Here is a 20,193-nt window from a genome sequence, read left to right as displayed (position 1 = left end):
TTCCTGTTTTGGTGGCCATTTTGTTTGTTTATATACAAACTTTTTAAAACTTTTTTTAACCACTTTTAATGCGGCGAAATTGTGACAGAGGGTAATAGGAGATGTCCCCTAACGCACTGGTATGTTTACTTTTGTGCGATTTTAACAATACAGATTCTCTTTAAGTCAGAATCAGAATTTATTTCGCCAAGCACGGTTGGACCGTGCCCGGAATTGGGTTTGGCACATTGATTGGCACAGAGATAGTAATAATACAACATACAAGATGATACAGAGTACAGCAGAACACGAGCAATGCAACAGAACAGGGGTAATTCAACATATGCAGTAACAGAGGATAGTGAATCTAGTACAGCCAGGCAAAGCAGTAAGCGGGAGCGGCCGCAGCCGAAGTCAGGTATTAGTTCGTAGACGGCAGCAGAGTGGGTGGGGGGGGGGGTGTTAGAGGAGTGGGAAGCGTTCAAGAGTCTAACGGCTGTGGGAAAAAAAGTGTTCATGCGCCTGGTAGTCTTGGCAGGGATGGACCGGAACCTCCGGCCCAGTTTGAGTCGACTGAAAGAACTGTGACCAGGGTGAGAGGGGTCGCCCACAATTTTCAATGCTCTATTACGCAGTCTGGTGTTATAGATGAGATCTAGAGGGGGGAGGGGTTTTCTAATAATCCTCTCCGCTGAGCTGATGACCCTCTGGAGTTTATATCTGTCGCTGGCGGTGCAGCTAGCGAACCAGACCAAAATGGATGAGCAGAGGACCGACTCGATTGTAGCAGAGTAGAAGGACCTCAGAAGTTCATGGGCCATACCAACTTCTTTAGTTGGCGAAGGAAGAAGAGTCTTTGCTGCGCCTTCCTCTGGGTTGCGGTAGTGTTTGCCCTTCAGGTCAGGTCATCAGAGATGGTTGTACCCAGGAGGCGGACATTGGGAACCCTAGCGACCTCAGTGCCCTCAATGTATATCGGGGGAGGAATACTGGCGTGCTTCCTGAAATCAATGACCATCTCCACTGTTTTGGCAGTGTTAAGAACCAGCCTGAGCTGAAGTCCAGGAGAAGAATTCTAGCGTATGAGTTCGGTTTGTCGAGGTGGTCAGTGATTAACTCACAAATATTGTCCTCAAAAATGCTAGTAGGTTCCAGCCAGGCCTTAGAGGGGTATGTTGTAGTGTCTGGAGCATCACACTGCAAGCGGCAATAATAATTATATAAGTCATAATAACCCACACAAACAGACGAATACACACACACATACTGTACACACACACAGACGCATAAACTGATACACACACACACACACACACACACAGACACAGACGCATAAACAGATACACACACAGAAACACACACAGTACACACACACACAGACGCACACACACACACACACAGTACACACACACAGACACAGACGCATAAACAGATACACACACAGACACACACACAGTACACACACACACAGACGCATACACACACACACACAGTACACACACACACACACACCCCACACACAGACACACACACGCATACACAGATGCACACACACACACACAAAATGCACTATATTAACCATCAGCCATCCCTTATTAACAATACATTTTAATATCCGTAAAAATTCTATTTCCTCAAGTGTGCGCTCCCCCCTCCTATTCAGCAACTCACATCCCACCTCTCCAGGGACCCCCATGTTCCTATCCTTCCTTCACTGAGCAAGCAGTTGCAATATCATCCCCCACCACACACTGCACATCATTCATTAGCCCACCCTCCCCCTCTACAGGCCGAGATCCATCAATCCTCACCTCTCCTGGTGGCAGCAGGTCAATAATCCCCCTCTACTACTCTAGAATGCAATTCATTAACCCTTCTCCCCTCCCCAAACATCCTTATGTACAGCAAGCTGCTAAGTTGGGCTGTGTAAAGGTAGCTATACACTATCATTATTATTTAACATATATATAGCGCAAACATCTTCCGAAGCGCTGTACAGAGTATATAGTTGTTACTTAAAGAGGAACTCCAGTGAAAATAATGTAATAAAAAAAGTGCTTCATTTTTACAATAATTATGTACAAAGGAAAAGTGAAGCACCCCTCTTATAAAGTCTGGTGATGTGCCGTGGCTAGGACCTGGCAGCACTCCTAGGTCGACATCATGTAGAGAAGAAGATAGCCGGCACCATCCAATATCTATGCTCTTTTTATTAATTCAATTCAGTTCCATATCAGCCATAATAGCGACGTTTCGGAGCTACATCACCTCCTTTCTCGAGCTAGGCTGTATGTCAAATACAATCATATACAGTACATCTTTGCCTTTTATACTGAACACGGTGGACTGCCAGCCAATAGCACTGCACTATGGCTCAGTCCAATCACTACAGTCCATGCCCTAGCCGGACCTGATGGGGAACTGTGCTGCTGGGCATCCATTGGTCGCCGCATGTCAAATCCCACCCTCTCCTATTTCAAATATATCCGTCAGCCGCATGCGTATAAACGGCCGCCTGTGACGCGTCCGCCGCATGCGCACAAGGGGCCGCCCGTCACGCGTACACCCGTCAGCCCGCCCACAGCGGACCTGACGGGGAACTGCGGGACATGACGTGTGCGGAGGGCGCGTCCAACGCGTCCTACCCGCCCACCTCGGCTGGCCACCAATGGTAAGGGGAGGGCGGCTCCAAGTCGCCCTCCCAACCATCCTGATGTAAACATTGTGACGCATGCGACTAGATGCCTCTACATAAGATATATATATGTATATATATATAGCACCAAGAGGGGCTAACAGTGGGCCATAGGGACCTAGAGGAAACATAGTCATGAATAAAGGTCATGAAGAATATAACATAAAATCAGTTCAAATTACACAACCTATGTAGAGACATAGGATCCCCCATATATGTGAGAACATCCCACACCCCTACACATAAACAGTTCAGTGGCATAGGCCAGACAGTGACACCAGTCGTACATATTGATATTGATAATGAAAAAATTAATAATGAAAAATAAAAATATAAAAATTAAAAATGAAAATTAAAAATGAAAAACATACTAAATAAAGGGAATTAGGTCTAATTCCCGATTAAGACCTCGGGGTTCCATGGTGTCCAATTTTTTTATCCACATAGCTTCTCGCCAGAGTAATCTCTTAATGCGATCACCGCCCCTTCTAGGGACCGGAACTTGTTCTATTATCATGTATCTTAACTGACTAACATTATGTCTCGCTATTGAAAAATGATATGGTACTGCCTGATCGACCAAGTTCTCACGTATTGCATGCTTATGAGATGATAACCGGACTTTCATTTTTTGTGTCGTCTGACCTATATAGAGCAGCCCACATGGGCATTTTAGGGCATATACTACAAACATGGAGTCACAAGTGTGGCATACATGTATTTTGAATTTTGTACCTTTGTGTGGATGAATAATTTCATCCCCTCTAATAACTGAACTGCAATGGACGCAGTTCATACAGGGAAAAGTACCTCTACGTGAGAGCCTTGGTCCACCACGCAGACCACCTCCATCAGCATGTACCAATCGATCTCTCAAATTGGGTGCCCGACGGTAAGAAAAAATTGGTGGGTTGGAAAATTGTTGAATATGGGGAAAACTATCTGAAAGTAAATGCCAATGTTTCCTAATAATTTTATTGACTTTATCACTAACTGTACTATAAGTAGATACAAACGGCAATCGGCCCTGACTTTGCCGATTCCCCCGATGTCGACTGGTGTCACCCAATGGCCGATCACGTGCCATCTGCACAACCTCTGCTGGGTATCCCCGTTGTCTAAATTTAATTTGCATTTCATCTAGTCTCCTATTCTGCACCGCTTTGTCCTCCACAATGGTACGTACCCTCTGGAATTGACTAATTGGCACCGACCTCTTCATGGCCCTCGGATGGAAACTCCCGTAATGGAGAAGGGAGTTTACATCCGTGGGCTTAACAAAGAGGTCGGTCACCAAACGGCCTCCCTGTCTCACTACTGTAGTATCGAGAAAACTGATTTGTTCACCCGAGCTATGTATAGTTAGTTTGATCTCTTGGCACTGTCCCATCAATTGTGACACAAATGTCTCAAGGGTCGAATTTGGACACACAATGTCGATCTCTTTAAACTGAGCTAAGGGAGTTGATCTCTAATGAGGAATACAATAAATTCGATATGGAATTGGCTATCATCTCGGAAATACAACAGAAACACATTGAGTCCATCAAGAGGGACAAGTATCAACGTGATCTCCAAGACTACAGCTCTGGTTACGTTTATCAGTGGCAGAGACCAATCCGCAGTGGCAGGCCTATACGTAGGCAACGACCGGGTCCACAAGGACAACAGCGTGCAGGGGCACAACAAGAATCCTCAGATTTTTTGACCAGCTCCTCCCAGGAGGGCCAGTCGGATCATCCGTCAAGCGCAGGAGAAGGCGCAGGGGCGGTAGGAGGTGGAGGAAACATCAGGGAGCGACTGAGATCGCGGCAGAACAAACCATACAAGAGAACAACATAGTGGTCAACATTTCTTCCACCGCTCTTACTCCTTCACGGCTCTAAATCATGGCCTGTCCATTCTCCTGATTCTCAAATGGATGTTGACCTACAGAGATTTTTTAGGAATATCAAATTGAAATATTTTTTCTCTACTCCAAGAGACTTTCCAGCCTCTATGAGACAAATGGCAGGTGAAGATGATAGGTTGTTGTTAAGTGAAGCGGGACTCCGCACAAAAAGTAGTTTTCAACCATCATCCTGTCAGGTGATTGACCTTTTCTCCAAGAAAGTACAAAGTCAATTCCAGAGGGTACGTACCATTGTGGAGGACAAAGCGGTGCAGAATAGGAGACTAGATGAAATGCAAATTAAATTTAGACAACGGGGATACCCAGCAGAGGTTGTACAGATGGCACGTGATCGGCCATTGGGTGACACCAGTCGACATCGGGGGAATCGGCAAAGTCAGGGCCGATTGCCGTTTGTATCTACTTATAGTACAGTTAGTGATAAAGTCAATAAAATTATTAGGAAACATTGGCATTTACTTTCAGATAGTTTTCCCCATATTCAACAATTTTCCAACCCACCAATTTTTTCTTACCGTCGGGCACCCAATTTGAGAGATCGATTGGTACATGCTGATGGAGGTGGTCTGCGTGGTGGACCAAGGCTCTCACGTAGAGGTACTTTTCCCTGTATGAACTGCGTCCATTGCAGTTCAGTTATTAGAGGGGATGAAATTATTCATCCACACAAAGGTACAAAATTCAAAATACATGGATGCCACACTTGTGACTCCATGTTTGTAGTATATGCCCTAAAATGCCCATGTGGGCTGCTCTATATAGGTCAGACGACACAAAAAATGAAAGTCCGGTTATCATCTCATAAGCATGCAATACGTGAGAACTTGGTCGATCAGGCAGTACCATATCATTTTTCAATAGCGAGACATAATGTTAGTCAGTTAAGATACATGATAATAGAACAAGTTCCGGTCCCTAGAAGGGGCGGTGATCGCATTAAGAGATTACTCTGGCGAGAAGCTATGTGGATAAAAAAATTGGACACCATGGAACCCCGAGGTCTTAATCGGGAATTAGACCTAATTCCCTTTATTTAGTATGTTTTTCATTTTTAATTTTTATATTTTTATTTTTCATTTTTATTTTTCATTATTAATTTTTTCATTATCAATATCAATATGTACGACTGGTGTCACTGTCTGGCCTATGCCACTGAACTGTTTATGTGTAGGGGTGTGGGATGTTCTCACATATATGGGGGATCCTATGTCTCTACATAGGTTGTGTAATTTGAACTGATTTTATGTTATATTCTTCATGACCTTTATTCATGACTATGTTTCCTCTAGGTCCCTATGGCCCACTGTTAGCCCCTCTTGGTGCTATATATATATATATATATATATATATATCTTATGTGGAGGCATCTAGCCGCATGCGTCACAATGTTTACATCAGGATGGTTGGGAGGGCGACTTGGAGCCGCCCTCCCCTTACCATTGGTGGCCAGCCGAGGTGGGCGGGTAGGACGCGTTGGACGCGCCCTCCGCACACGTCATGTCCCGCAGTTCCCCGTCAGGTCCGCTGTGGGCGGGCTGACGGGTGTACGCGTGACGGGCGGCCCCTTGTGCGCATGCGGCGGACGCGTCACAGGCGGCCGTTTATACGCATGCGGCTGACGGATATATTTGAAATAGGGTGGGATTTGACATGCGGCGACCAATGGACGCCCAGCAGCACAGTTCCCCATCAGGTCCGGCTAGGGCATGGACTGTAGTGATTGGACTGAGCCATAGTGCAGTGCTATTGGCTGGCAGTCCTCCGTGTGCAGTATAAAAGGCAAAGATGTACTGTATATGATTGTATTTGACATACAGCCTAGCTCGAGAAAGGAGGTGATGTAGCTCCGAAATGTCGCTATTATGGCTGATATGGAACTGAATTGAATTAATAAAAAGAGCATAGATATTGGATGGTGCCGGCTATCTTCTTCTCTATACAATAATTATGTATAAATGATTTAGTCAGTGTTTGCCCATTGTAAAATCTTTTAAATCCCTGATTTACATTCTGACATTTGTTACATGGTGACATTTTTACTGTTGGCAGGTGATGTAGCTGCTGCATGCTTTTTTGGCAGTTGGAAACAGATGTAAACATTTCCCACAATGCAGCAAGGTTCCCAGACAGGAAACTGCCAGTAGTACGTACTCAAGCGTTTCCTGTGGGAGGGGTTTCACCACAATATCAGCCATACAGCGACCCCTGATGGCCTGTTTGTGAAAAGGAATCGATTTCTCATGTATAAAGGGGTATCCGCTACTGATTGGGATAAAGTTCAATTCTTGGTCGGAGTTACTCTTTAACTGTCCCTCAAAGGGGCTCACAATCTAGTCCCTACCATAGTCATTTTTCTGTGTATGTATCGTAGACTTAGGACTTCTCTCAGGAAGATACAGGAAGAACGTACAAACTCCATGCAGGCAGATTCCACGTTAGATTTAATAAAATCATTGAACCTAAATTAATAAAAAAACAAAAAAAAATCCCCTCAATCAAGATTGTATGGTGTATGACTGCCGTAATTCTTCCCATCACAGTGAGGTGTTAAGCTGGGAACACACAAGTTGCGATTGTGTGCGTTTTGCCATAGATGGCAAAACGTGCATGATTCCACAGGCTACTGAAGTCAATAGCTTAGTTCAATAAACACTCAATGTGAGAGTTCATTTGCATTTGCGATTTTCTGTGTGTCTTAGAATCACACCGTATGTATGACGCCTGCGTACGCAATTACAGTATATCTTGCCACAAACCAGGGCTGTGGAGTCGGTCCAAAAATCCACCGACTCCGACTCCTCAGTTTAGGATTCCACCGACTCCGACTCCACGACTCCGACTCCTCTAATTTGCATATTACAATTTTGTTTTTTAAAAGTATGTAATATGAAATTCGTCTCTTAACTGCCAACGCTTAGGAATTTTACAAGACAACTGAAGTGAGAAGGATATGTAGACTACTATATTTATTCCCTTCAGACTAAAACTAGTCCTTGGTAAGAGTACTTGTAAAAGGTACAACCGGAACAAAGAACATCTATCAGGCCCTAGGCAATGTAAGTGTGGGTACATGTAAGAATGATGTGCAGGTACTCTGCAGGGGAATAAGGAGATTGTAAACAGACAACACCTCTGTGTTTAATGTGCACAGCATTCTCAGTGGATTCCCTGCAGCTCTGTGGGGAGTGCATATGTAGAGTATAGTACTACTGTGTAACAAAGTAAACCTGAGACAGATGAAATTAAAGTTTTATACATACCTGGGGCTTCCTCCAGCCGCCTTCAGGATAATCAGTCCCTCGTTGTCCTCCTCCACCACCTGGATCTTCTGCTATGAGTCCAGGTACTTGAGCCAGTCGGGCGTAGTGCGCATGCACACACTCCGCCGCCAGGAGCATACTACACCTGTGCAGCACTATTGTGCAGGTGCAGAATGTTCCTGGCTGTGGGAGCGGCATGCGGCCGGACAGCGCTGACTGGCTGAATTACCAGGACTCATAGCAGAAGATCCAGGTGGTGGAGGTGGACAGCGAGGGACTGATTAGCCTGAAGGGGGCTGGAGGAAGCCCCAGGTATGTATAAAACTTTACTTTTCATCCGTCTCAGTCACCAAACCAAATTTTAATAACATATCAAATTATTTTATTTCATCAGCAAAGGGAGTGCATACATTTGCATAAATCAGCATCAATGCAGAATTATTTCCATCTCGTTGACCATCTCTATTAGTGACATAGCTACACATCAGGCTTTATTCTTACAGCATAGATGTTATTTAGTATATATAAGAGATTCCTGTGTACACATCATATATACAGTCACAATCAAATATGTATATCTGACCTTAAAAATACGGGGACTGCTTTATTGAAGCAGCACAAGTAACTAATTTTGATTGGTTTATTTCATTTTTGTGGACTAAGCACAGCTATTACTGTATATATACTGTATATATACATTATTTTTAATGACTATTATCCGAGAAATAGAACATTTTATCATATTTTCTATTTTAATTACAGTTACAAATTCATTAGGAGTCGGAGTCGGTGCATTTTTTCCCGACTCCGACTCCAGGCACCCAAAATTGCCCGACTCCACGACTCCGACTCCGACTCCACAGCCCTGCCACAAACGAAAATTTGCGCAACGTTCACATCAAATGTTTGTGAAAAACAATCGCAAAACCCACTGAGACCTGGGAAAATGTCCCTGCAATTACGTTCCCTCCTTCAGGGAGGGGGGTCACACTTACATCTACCAAAAAGCACGCCCTTCTCTGCATACGCGTTTGTGCATTTCTTTATGAATTCTTACTTGTTTCACTTCAGTTTTTGACTTTTTTTTTTTATCCAAAGTCACAAAATAGGAACAGGAAACACAATACCTGGCATAATTTATATAAAAACACATTTCTAAAGACATCGCAGTCCATACTGGTATGTGTACCCACTAGAATAGGCTGAGTGTGATTTTTGTATGTGGTATGTGAAAAAGTCGGGCAGGGTGTCAGGACATCAGTGATTTTTGCCACAAACAGTTCAAAATTACGACCGATTTGGCTCGCTGCACTATAGATGTCCAGCAGGTTTAAAGCGGAATATAACCCTGCATTTCAACTTTGCTCTAAAACATTATTTACAGACTATATATTATATGCAACCAGCATTTTTTTTTTACTAGACCAGCATTGGAAGGGTTACACAGGGCTTTAAAGTTCCTGGAGATTTCTGCAGATGCATCCGAAGCTCAGATAGTTAAATTTTGTTTACATAAATGTATCTAAGTGTTGAATGTTACACATTTTGGCTGTCCTCCAGCTCAGTCAGAGAGAATGAGTCACATTCAACACTTAGATACATTTATGTAAACAAAATGTAACTATCTGAGCTTCGGATGCGTCTGCAGAAATCTCCAGGAACTTTAAAGCCAATGGGTACTGTTTCTAAAAACAAAAAGTTAGATACTCACCTAAGGAGAGGGAAGGCTCGGTCCTAATGAGCCTTCCCTCTCCTCTCCCGGTGCCCTCGGTGCTGCGCTGGCTCCCCCGTTCGCGTCCGCCTACGCAGGGACTTCGGAGGTCTTCGGGAGCACTCGGGCTTCCGAAGACGGGCCGCTCCATACTACGTACGCGCGAGCGCGTCATAGAGGGCGCTCGCGCATGCGTAGTATGGAGCGGCCGCGTCCTCGGGAGCCCGAGTGCTCCCGAAGCCTTCCGAAAGCTCCCTTTGGCATGGGGAAGTGGCAGTATTTGACCGAACTGGTCAAATACTGCCACGGGGGATCCTGCGCGGCACCGGGAGAGGAGAGGGAAGGCTCATTAGGACCGAGCCTTCCCTCTCCTTAGGTGAGTATCTGACTTTTTGTTTTTAGAAACGGTAAACATTCACTTTAAAACTCTGTGTAACCCTTCCAATGCTGGTCTAGTAAAAAAAAAAATGCTGGTTGCATATAATATACTGTAAATAATGTTTTAGAGCAAAGTTGAAATGCAGGATTATGTTCCGCTTTAATCAGGATTATCAGCAAAAGTAGAAACATACAGTGGCTTGCAAAAGTATTTGGCCCCCTTGAAGCTTTCCACATATTGGCATGTTTCTGCCACAAACATGAATCAATGTTATTGGAATTCCATGTGACAATACAAAGTGGTGTACATGTGAGAAGTGGAACGAAAATCATACATGATTCCAAATATTTTTTACAAATCAATAACTGGAAAGTGGGGTGTGCGTAATTATTCAGCCCCCTGAGTCAATACTTTGTAGAACCACCTTTTGCTGCAATTACAGCTGCCAGTCTTTTAGGGTATGTCTCTACCAGCTTTGCACATCTAGAGACTGAAATCTTTGCCCATTCTTCTTTGCAAAACAGCTCCAGCTCAGTCAGATTAGATGGACAACGTTTGTGAACAGCAGATTTCAGATCTTGCCACAGATTCTCGATTGGATTTAGATCTGGACTTTGACTTGGCCATTCTAACACATGGGTATGTTTTGTTTTAAACCATTCCATTGTTGCCCTGGCTTTATGTTTAGGGTCATTGTCCTGCTGGAAGGTGAACCTCTGCCCCAGTCTCAAGTCTTTTGCAGACTCCAAGAAGTTTTCTTCCAAGTTTGACCTGTATTTGGCTCCATCCATCTTCCCATCAACTCTGACCAGCTTCCCTGTCCCTGCTGAAGATGCTGCCACCACCATATTTGACAGTCAGGATGGTGTGTTCAGAGTGATGTGCAGTGTTAGTTTTTGCCACACATAGCATTTCGCATTTTGGCCAAAAAGTTCCATTTTGGTCGCATCTGACCAGAGCACCTTCTTCCACATGGTTTGCTGTGTCCCCCACATGGCATGTGGCAAACTGCAAACGGGACTTCTTATGCTTTTCTGTTAACAATGCCTTTCTTCTTGCCACTCTTCCATAAGAGGCAACTTTGTACAGTGCATGACTAATAGTTGTCCTATGGACAGATTCCCCCACCTGAGCTGTAGATCTCTGCAGCTCGTCCAGAGTCACCATGGGCCTCTTGACTGCATTTCTGATTAGCGCTCTCCTTGTTCGGCCTGTGAGTTTAGGTGGATGGCCTTGTCTTGGTAGGTTTACAGTTGTGCCATACTCCTTCCATTTCTGAATGATCGCTTGAACAGTGCTCTGTGGCATGTTCTAGGCTTTGGACATCTTTTTGTAGCCTAAGCCTGCTTTAAATTTCTCAATAACTTTAATCCCTGACCTGTCTGGTGTGCTCTTTGGACTTCATGGTGTTGTTGCTCCCAATATTCTCTTAGACAACCTCTGAGTCCGTCACAGAGCAGCTGTATTTGTACTGACATTAGATTAAACACAGGTGCACTCTATTTAGTCATTAGCACTCATCAGGCAATGTCTATGGGCAACTGACTGCACTCAGGCCAAAGGGGGCTGAATAATTATGCACACCCCACTTTGCAGTTATTGATTTGTAAAATGTGTTTGGAATCATGTATGATTTTCGTTCCACTTCTCACGTGTACACCACTTTGTATTGGTCTATCACATGGAATTCCAATAAAATTGATTCATGTTTGTGGCAGTAATATGACAAAATTTGGAAAACTTCAAGCGGACCAAATACTTTTGCAAGCCACTGTGTATGTCCACCTTTAGTTTTATGAACTCCTTTCGTTTTTGGGGCTGGAACCCACTGGGAATCGCTGCAGCGCTTTTAAATCGTGCCAGCTCTGTGTGCAGCAATTCCTAGAGCCATTGCACTCGTAGTTCACTCTGTTTAGAAGTGCTGCACAGTAAACTATACAGTGCTTTTCCAATGTGCATATTTTTTTTTCTTAAATAAACTTTACTATACTTACCAGGTGTCTCGATGACCGGCTTCCGTCTGTAGCCCTACCCCCTAAAGGAAGAGGTCATAGGTGCTTCTCTAGGACCAATCAGAGAAGCGCCTGTGAACTCTTCTGCGGGGCTACAGACGGAAAGCGGACATGGGGACACCCAGTAAGTATAAATATTAAATACGTTTATTTAAAATTTCAAATGCTAAACTCCGTCCTTTTGCAGTGCTCCGTGATGTTGCAGTGCTTTTATACATAGCATTGAGTGCAAACATGCTCAAAGTGCTGCACGTCCTGCAATTGTGATGACCCTAATCGCAATCGCAGCAGTGGGTTCCCCACCATTAAGATACATTGTCAGCGCATTTTTTTTAACCGGCGATTGTCGGTGATCCAAAAATGCTGTCAAAAACGCTCTAATAGGTCCCAGCCCTTATTGCGGTTTGTGTGCCTTTTATAGAGATTTCCCTTCACCGCTTGTTCTGCCCAACCCTGACACTAGTGGTGCATACACACATTCAATTATAATTGGCCAATCACTGACCAATTTTACCACCTCCTTGTAGTATGTGGGCTAGCACACTGTGAATACTATGGGCTGATAGTGTAAAGAAACTCTCGTACTAAATGGAAGTGATAAAATTGGGCCATCACTGGCCAATCAAAAGTGTGTGTGTGCAAGTAAAGGAAATCTTTTTAATGGTGGCCATACATGGTACAATAATAACGTCCGATTATCCCGTTTATTCGATCTAAATGATCGAATGAAAGTTGAAAATATATATTTTTTTTCGATCAAGAAATTCACATAATTATCCCGTTTTTTCGAGAAAAATCATATCGGACATGCTGGAAAAATCTTTATATTCGATCTAACGGAATAATCGAACTAAATTATCTAATCGAAAAAAATGAAAAATTGTACCATATATGGCCACCTTTACAGAGACACAGACAGGTATACAATTGTGTTTGGTTCTGCACTGTTTCTACACTACTAGAAGACGTATCTTTAATTGCCACCTTTGCCCCCATTATAGACATATTTATGGTACTCACGTTCAGTTCTTGGCGTCCCCATCACAGGAAGAGGAAATGAGGAGAAATAAAACTGTATCCAGACAGGGGTTCCAACTGCACCAGACTCTCAGCCGGAGCGCCTCTTTAACTATAAAGTCAGTCTTACTGTATGTCTGAGCCTGTTTTAAAGAAAAAGACAAATATGGGTCGTAAGATTTCATAATCAGTTTTCCTATCTTTGGTGCTTTTTAAATTAATGAAGGTTACAAGGTAGACTGTGAGGGATGAAATGTCAAGTGACAGCATTGTCTGACATTTAGTTTGGAAAAGATAACATCCTGCAATACAACCTAAAGAAGTCACTGTCCGTCTTCTAAATAGAAAAGTCTTTCAAACTTTTAAAACATAACTTCACCAAAGTTCTCTGAACTGGTGAAGAGTTGTGGTGGGAGTTATGGTTCCGAAGGGAGAGGGGGCCCTTGGAAGCAAAGGAGGGGGTCCAATATAAGGCCAGGGAATGCTATGGAGGGGTCCACACTAGACACCAGGGTACTGCATAGGTGAGGGAGGGGGCGACTAGACACCAGGGTACTGTATAGGTGAGGGAGGGGGCGACTAGACACCAGGGTACTGTATAGGTGAGGGAGGGGGCCACTAGACACCAGGGTACTGTATAGGTGAGGGAGGGGGCCACTAGACACCAGGGTACTGTATAGGGGAAGGAGGGGGAGCACTAGACACCAGGGTACTGTATAGGAGAGGGAGGGGGCCACTAGACACCAGGGTACTGTATAGGTGAGGGAGGGGGCCACTAGACACCAGGGTTTTGTATAGGGGAGGGAGGGGGAGCACTAGACACCAGGGTACTGTATAGGGGAGGGAGGGGGAGCACTAGACACAGTGGCGTATCTAGAGGGGTGCAGGCATGGCTCATGCCACGGGCACAGCACCATGCCTGCCCCTGTGCTGCACCACCATGCCTGCCCGTGCTGCACCACCATGCTTGCCCCTGTGCTGTGCCACCATGCTTGCCCCTGCGCCTCCCTGTCACTCAGATCGGATTCATTTTGTTATCTGGGAGACATAGCTACTTTATGTACATAGGGCCCACTGGGCTATGTACCGTACATTATTCTATCTTGACGCACATGGCTATTTAATTTGTTTATCGTAAAGAACCCAACTACAGAAGTATTTGGACTGGATGCTTGTGACTACTTATTTTAATATTTTTATTGCTGGGCATGTGACTTCTTGATTCTTTTATCTGGAGGCATGGAAATATTTGTTTGTTTGTTTTTATCTGGAATTATGTGACTATTTATTTAATTGGGAGACACATGGCTATCTAGGGGACCATGAAGGCACAATTTCAATGTTTGCCATAGGTGCTATATTACCATAATATGTCCCTGACTAGACCCCAGGGCACTGTTTAGGGGAGACAGGGGGCCACCAGATACCAGTGATGTAGAAAGGTGAAATCTGCACAATGTCGGTTGAGTAGAAATAGCTTTATTGGATCAAAGACATATCAGGCTAAAATCCATCACCACATGCTGACATGTTCATGCTGACATCATAGCATAGGTGCAAATGAACAAGGGTGACCCATATATAGGATGGCGCCACACCCAGTAACATATGCTCAATAACCCCACCCACAAAGAGGAGTGTACGTAAAAATTGAGGAACATCCTCAATCAGTGTGATCAAATACATAAAAACATAGTACAAAAGTAGAAATGCAAATACCGTATATTCCGGCGTATAAGACGACCCCCCAACTTTTCCAGTTAAAATATAGAGTTTGGGGTATACTCGCCGCATAAGACTACCCCTCTTACAACGCACACCAAATTAAAATAAAAAAATCATATACTGGTGCTGTGTATGAACAGATACTGGTGCTGTACTGTATGTGTTACCCAGTATATAACAGTATATAGTCAATTGACTTGTTCCATTGGTCAACTCTCCTTAACCACCCTGGCGTTCTGATTAAATCGCCAGGGTGGCTGCGGGAGGGTTTTTTTTAAATAAAAAAAAAACTATTTCATGCAGCCAACTGAAAGTTGGCTGCATGAAAGCCCACTAGAGGGCGCTCCGGAGGCGTTCTTCCGATCGCCTCCGGCGCCCAGAATAAACAAGGAAGGCCGCAATGAGCGGCCTTCCTTGTTTTGCTTACATCGTCGCCATAGCGACGAGCGGAGTGACGTCATGGACGTCAGCTGACGTCTGCCGCCTCCGATCCAGCCCTTAGCGCTGGCCGGAACTTTTTGTTCCGGCTACGCTGGGCTCAGGCGGCTGGGGGGACCCTCTTTCGCCGCTGCTCGCGGCGGATCGCCGCAGAGCGGCGGCGATCGGGCAGCACACGCGGCTGGCAAAGTGCCGGCTGCGTGTGCTGCTCTTTATTTCATGAAAATCGGCCCAGCAGGGTCTGAGCGGCAGCCTCCGGCGGTGATGGACGAGCTGAGCTCGTCCATACCGCCCAGCTGGTTAAAGCGGAATATAACCCTGCATTTCAACTTTGCTCTAAAACATTATTTACAGCATATTATATGCAAAAAGCATTTTTTTTTTACTAGACCAGCATTGGAAGGGTTAAACACAGATGTTTCAAGTTCCGTGGAGAGATATGCAGAAGTTCAGATTGTTACATTCTATGTATCTATTGATAAACAGTTACACACTCTTTGGCTGTCCTCCAAGCTCCTTCTCAGTGAGAGAGATGAGTCACATTCAACACTTACATACATTTATGTAAACAAAATGTATCTTTTTCAGGTTCGGATGCGTCTGCAGAAATCTCAAGGAACTTTAAAGCACTGTGTAACCCTTCCAATGCTGGTCTAGTAAAAAAAAAAAAATGCTGGTTGCATATAATATACTGTAAATAATGTTTTAGAGCAAAGTTGAAATGCAGAGTTATATTCCGCTTTAAAGCGGAATATAACCCTGCATTTCAACTTTGCTCTAAAACATTATTTACAGACTATATATTATATGCAACCAGCATTTTTTTTTTTACTAGACCAGCATTGGAAGGGTTACACAGAGCTTTAAAGTTCCTGGAGAGAACTGCAGACGCATCTGAAGCTTACATAGATACATTTTGTTTACATAAATGTATCTAAGTGTTGAATGTGACTCACTCTCTCTGACTGAGAAGGAGCTGGAGGACAGCCAAAGAGTGTGTAACATTTCTCACTTATTACATTCTATTTAGTTAAATTTATCTATCTGAACTTCTGCATATCTCTTCACGGAACTTTAAACCTCTGTGTTTAACCCTTCCAATGCTGGTCTAGTAAAAAAAAAAAATGCTGGTTGCATATAATATGCTGTAAATAATGTTTTAGAGCAAAGTTGAAATGCAGGGTTATATTCCGCTTTAAGTAAACTGGTCAGCTCTCCTTGTCTACCTGTTTATCAGAGCGGTATGGAAGAATAGATTGCGCTCCCTCAGCAGGGAGATCTGAGAGGCGGTAACAGGATAGGGCGTATCACCCGGATCAATGACACCTGGCGTATAAGACGACCCCAAACTTTTCAGAAGATTTTTAAGGGTTAAAAAGTAGTCTTATACGCAGGAATATACAGTACATATGATTAAAGAGGAACTTCAACCAAGAATTTAACTTTATCCCAATCAGTAGCTGATACCCCCTTTTACATAAGAAATATATTGCTTTTCACAAACAGACCATCAGGAGGCTCTGTATGGCTGATATTGTGGTGAAACCCCTCCCACAAGAAGCTCTGAGGACCGCCGATGCTCCTGGCAAACTGCCACAATGTAACAATGTTCAGAGACAGGAAATGGCTGTTTACAGCTGTCTGTAACAGCCAGAACAGCTAGAAACAGCTACATAACCTGCCCACAGTAAAAATGTCACCATGTGATACATGTCAGAATGTAAATCGGGGAGAGGAAAGATTTTACAATGAGCAAACACTGACTAAATCACTTATACATAATTATTGTAAAAATGAAGCACTTTTTTATTACGTTATTTTCATTGGAGTTCCTCTTTAAACACGGTACAATATTCCCATCTTGCAGCACCTGGTGGGGGGGGGGGGGATAGCGGATGGGGGGTGTTGTGGGGGGGGGTGCAGATGGGTCCCCCGGCAGTAATGTTGCACCGGGGGGGGGGGGGGGGTGTTTGTCTGCGCTCCCCCCCCCCTCGCCCCATTGTCGGTGTGTTCGCTCCCAGGATGCGCATATGCACTACAGGTAAGCAAAATACGCAAGAGTAGGGCATCTATCCTTTGGGGGAGCAGCATGGATGGTTCTCCCTGGGCGTAGGCCGCGTCGGGGGAGTACACAGTTCATGTGCTCTCGCTCCCCCCCCTTTTGGGGGACAGTTGCGGCGCTCCCGGGCAGTGGATGCTTTGTGGGGGTGCTTGCGCTGCCCTTCATTTCCTGGGGGTACAAGGAGGCCTACACGCGGCGCCCCTGTTGAGATGCAAGAATTTGCGTGGGCCAACTCCTGCAGGAATAGCAGGGAGGTAGGCTTAGATCCTGCACAATCTGGTAGGCGATTGCAGCTTGCAACGCTTTGCCATTTTAATTAGACGAGAGTCAGTTAAATTTAAATGAGTCATTAGACTTGAGGCAGCCAGTATATAAGTCAGGTGAAACTGGTCGGAAGCACACACCTTTCACTCTCCTTGGATTGCATAGTCCTTTTTAAAGTTACAAACACAGTAAAAATGTCACCACGTGATACATGTCAGAATGTAAATCGGGGAGAGGAAAGATTTTACAATGAGCAAACACTGACTAAATCATTTATACGTAATTATTGTAAAAATGAAGCACTTTTTTTATTACATTATTTTCACTGGAGTTCCTCTTTAAAGTTAACCTAAAGCCTCGAAAAAAAAATGAGACAAACCCCCCCGGTGCAACATTACTGCCGGGGGACCCATCCGCAACCCCCCCCCACAACACCCCCCATCCGCTATCCCCCCCCCCCCCCCCCCCACCAGGTGCTGCAAGATGGGAATATTGTACCGTGTTTAAAGAGGAACTCCAATGAAAATAATGTAATAAAAAAGTGCTTCATTCTTACAATAATTATGTATAAGTGATTTAGTCAGTGTTTGCTCATTGTAAAATTTTTCCTCTCCCCGATTTACATTCTGACATGTATTACATGGTGACATTTTTACTGTGGGCAGGTGTGTATGAATGTACACTAAGGCCGGTTTCACACTTGAAACCAACGTTTTTGTTGCAAAGGGATCGCATTGCACTGCCAAAAACCGCCTGCGGAGATTACCGCGGCAAAGCGGGGTAATCTCCCTTCTGGCTGCACCTCCCTTCTGGCCGCATGCCAAGCAAGAATTGAGTCTCTCTAGTGCCTACTTCCTGTTTGGGAAATAGGAAGTGCACGGAAGTGTATTGTCAAAATACGCTTCCGTGCAACGCAATGTGAGCGCCAAAAATTGTAGAATATCCGCGCCGCCATAGACTTACATGACTTTCAGGCAGCGCATGATGCCACGGGATGTCGCCGATAATGCGCTGTTGTCGTCGCAGTAAATTTGATACTTCCAGCGCATCGTACTGCGGTAGGTTTGCAAGGCCCCATGGGTTTTCATTACTATAGCGTTACCCTGCATTAAATAAGGCAGGGTCCGTTCTCTCATGAAGCAAGGTGAAACATTTGCATCAGGTGCAGAGATTACAGGGGCAGCATGTTTGTACTGTGTTTACACTTACAGCATGCAGTCCGAGTAGGAGGAGAAGTAAGAGGAGAGCGAGGTGAAGAGGTTACCATTTGGGAAAAGCAGCTTGTAGTGCTGTGTGAGGAGTCTGACAGTGAGTGAGGAGGGGGAGGCAGGAGAGCAGCAGTGTTTCATTTGACTCGCACAGCAGAAGGGAGGAGCTGGCACTGCTGTTCTGACTGAGGAGGAATGGAGGACAGCCGACTGGCTGAGGGTGAGCAGTTTGTTTGTCACAGATTTGAAGCCAGCCAGTGTGCTATTGTGTTGAGCTGCATCATGTCATGTCTCAAGTTGTTGCATATGCTCCCTTGCTGACAGAGAACATTAAATGAACCAGAGTATATTGTCGGGTCCTGTGCGTTTATTCCAAATGAGGAAGAAGGCCCGCATCCTCATAAGTTTGCATCAGGCAGCAAGAAGTCTAGAACCGGCCTTGAAAAAAAAGTAAGCAACGCAATGAAAATGTCAAGTGTGAAAGGAGCCTAACTGTTTAGGGCCGTCAGCGCAACTATATAAAAGCCGTTGTCGTCATCATCATCCAACCATAGTAGCAACTAGCAATAAGTAATTTCTCTTTTATTTAGCCTTCAGTAATGTGGAGGAGGGTGTTAAAAAGGTAAATGCTTCATTACACCCAAATTGAGGAGGAAATGGCGCGTACGAGAGAGAACGGCGCCGGAGACTTGGGCGCAGGACACAGCCAGTATATGGCTAATCCTGCTGCCGCACAAGTCCGGGCCGTGTTAATTACTATTCCCCCTCCAGGCCGACATGGATAGTGGGGGAATGAAATAATTCGGCTTCCAGCAATAGCTGGAAGCCGAATTATTGTTTTAAAAGCAACTTCAGATCCGTCTTCTGACGGCGCTGAAGTTACTCCATGTGCCTGCGATAGCCGTAGTTCCTATTACGGCCTATGGTGGCGCCGGCTGCGCCCAAGTCTCCTGCGCTGCTGCGCCCAAGTCTCCAGCGCTGGATTTACCGTGTTCGGAAATGGCAAGGAAGTGATGATGAGACTTTGGCCACAAAAAGTTAATCTCTGTCAGCAGGCGAGGGGAGGTGGGTGGAGTCAGGTGATAAGCTTTTGAGATTACAGTGAAAGTTTAGCTGGGCTCTCCTCACAGCTCCCCTCTTTTGGGTGATGATGAGATAGGGCTGCTGCACACCAAGAGCGCTTCTGAGGGCTTTTAAACATGCCAGCGCTTTGAAAAGCGCTTGGCTAATGTATTAGAATGGGATGGAGCACACCAGAGCGATGTGATTTTCTCCCAAATGCAAACGCGGGTCCTGCAGCATTTCGGGCCCATTCACACTAGAGCATTTTGCCACGATTTTGGCAAAACGCTCAAACGCTAGCGCTTTTTTAAAGTGCTAGTGTAATGAAACCCTATGGGCCCGTTTTTACTTGAGCGATTTGCGCTAATCACCGCAAACTGCCCGAAAGCGCCCAAAAACGTGAAACGCAAACGCGTCGTCTGCACCATTTTGAGGCGATTTTCCGAGGATTGCGTTTCAGTGCTATAGA

General features: G+C 44.8%; 1 long non-coding RNA gene across 1 annotated transcript in view; it reads right to left on the bottom strand.

Annotated features, from left to right (window-relative positions):
- Positions 1-20,193, bottom strand: part of LOC137530035 (uncharacterized) — a 119,699-nt gene that overhangs the window by 57,907 nt on the left and 41,599 nt on the right. Inside the window, exon 2 of the long non-coding RNA XR_011023646.1 lies at positions 12,969-13,108. This is a non-coding gene — a long non-coding RNA (uncharacterized lncRNA). The remainder of the gene's footprint in view (positions 1-12,968; positions 13,109-20,193) is intronic.

The sequence above is a fragment of the Hyperolius riggenbachi genome, chromosome 1 (genome assembly GCF_040937935.1).
Source record: "Hyperolius riggenbachi isolate aHypRig1 chromosome 1, aHypRig1.pri, whole genome shotgun sequence".
Classification (NCBI taxonomy): domain Eukaryota; kingdom Metazoa; phylum Chordata; class Amphibia; order Anura; family Hyperoliidae; genus Hyperolius; species Hyperolius riggenbachi.
The sequence above is the reverse complement of the archived record's forward strand: the minus strand, read 5'-3'. Positions and strand labels throughout refer to the sequence as shown.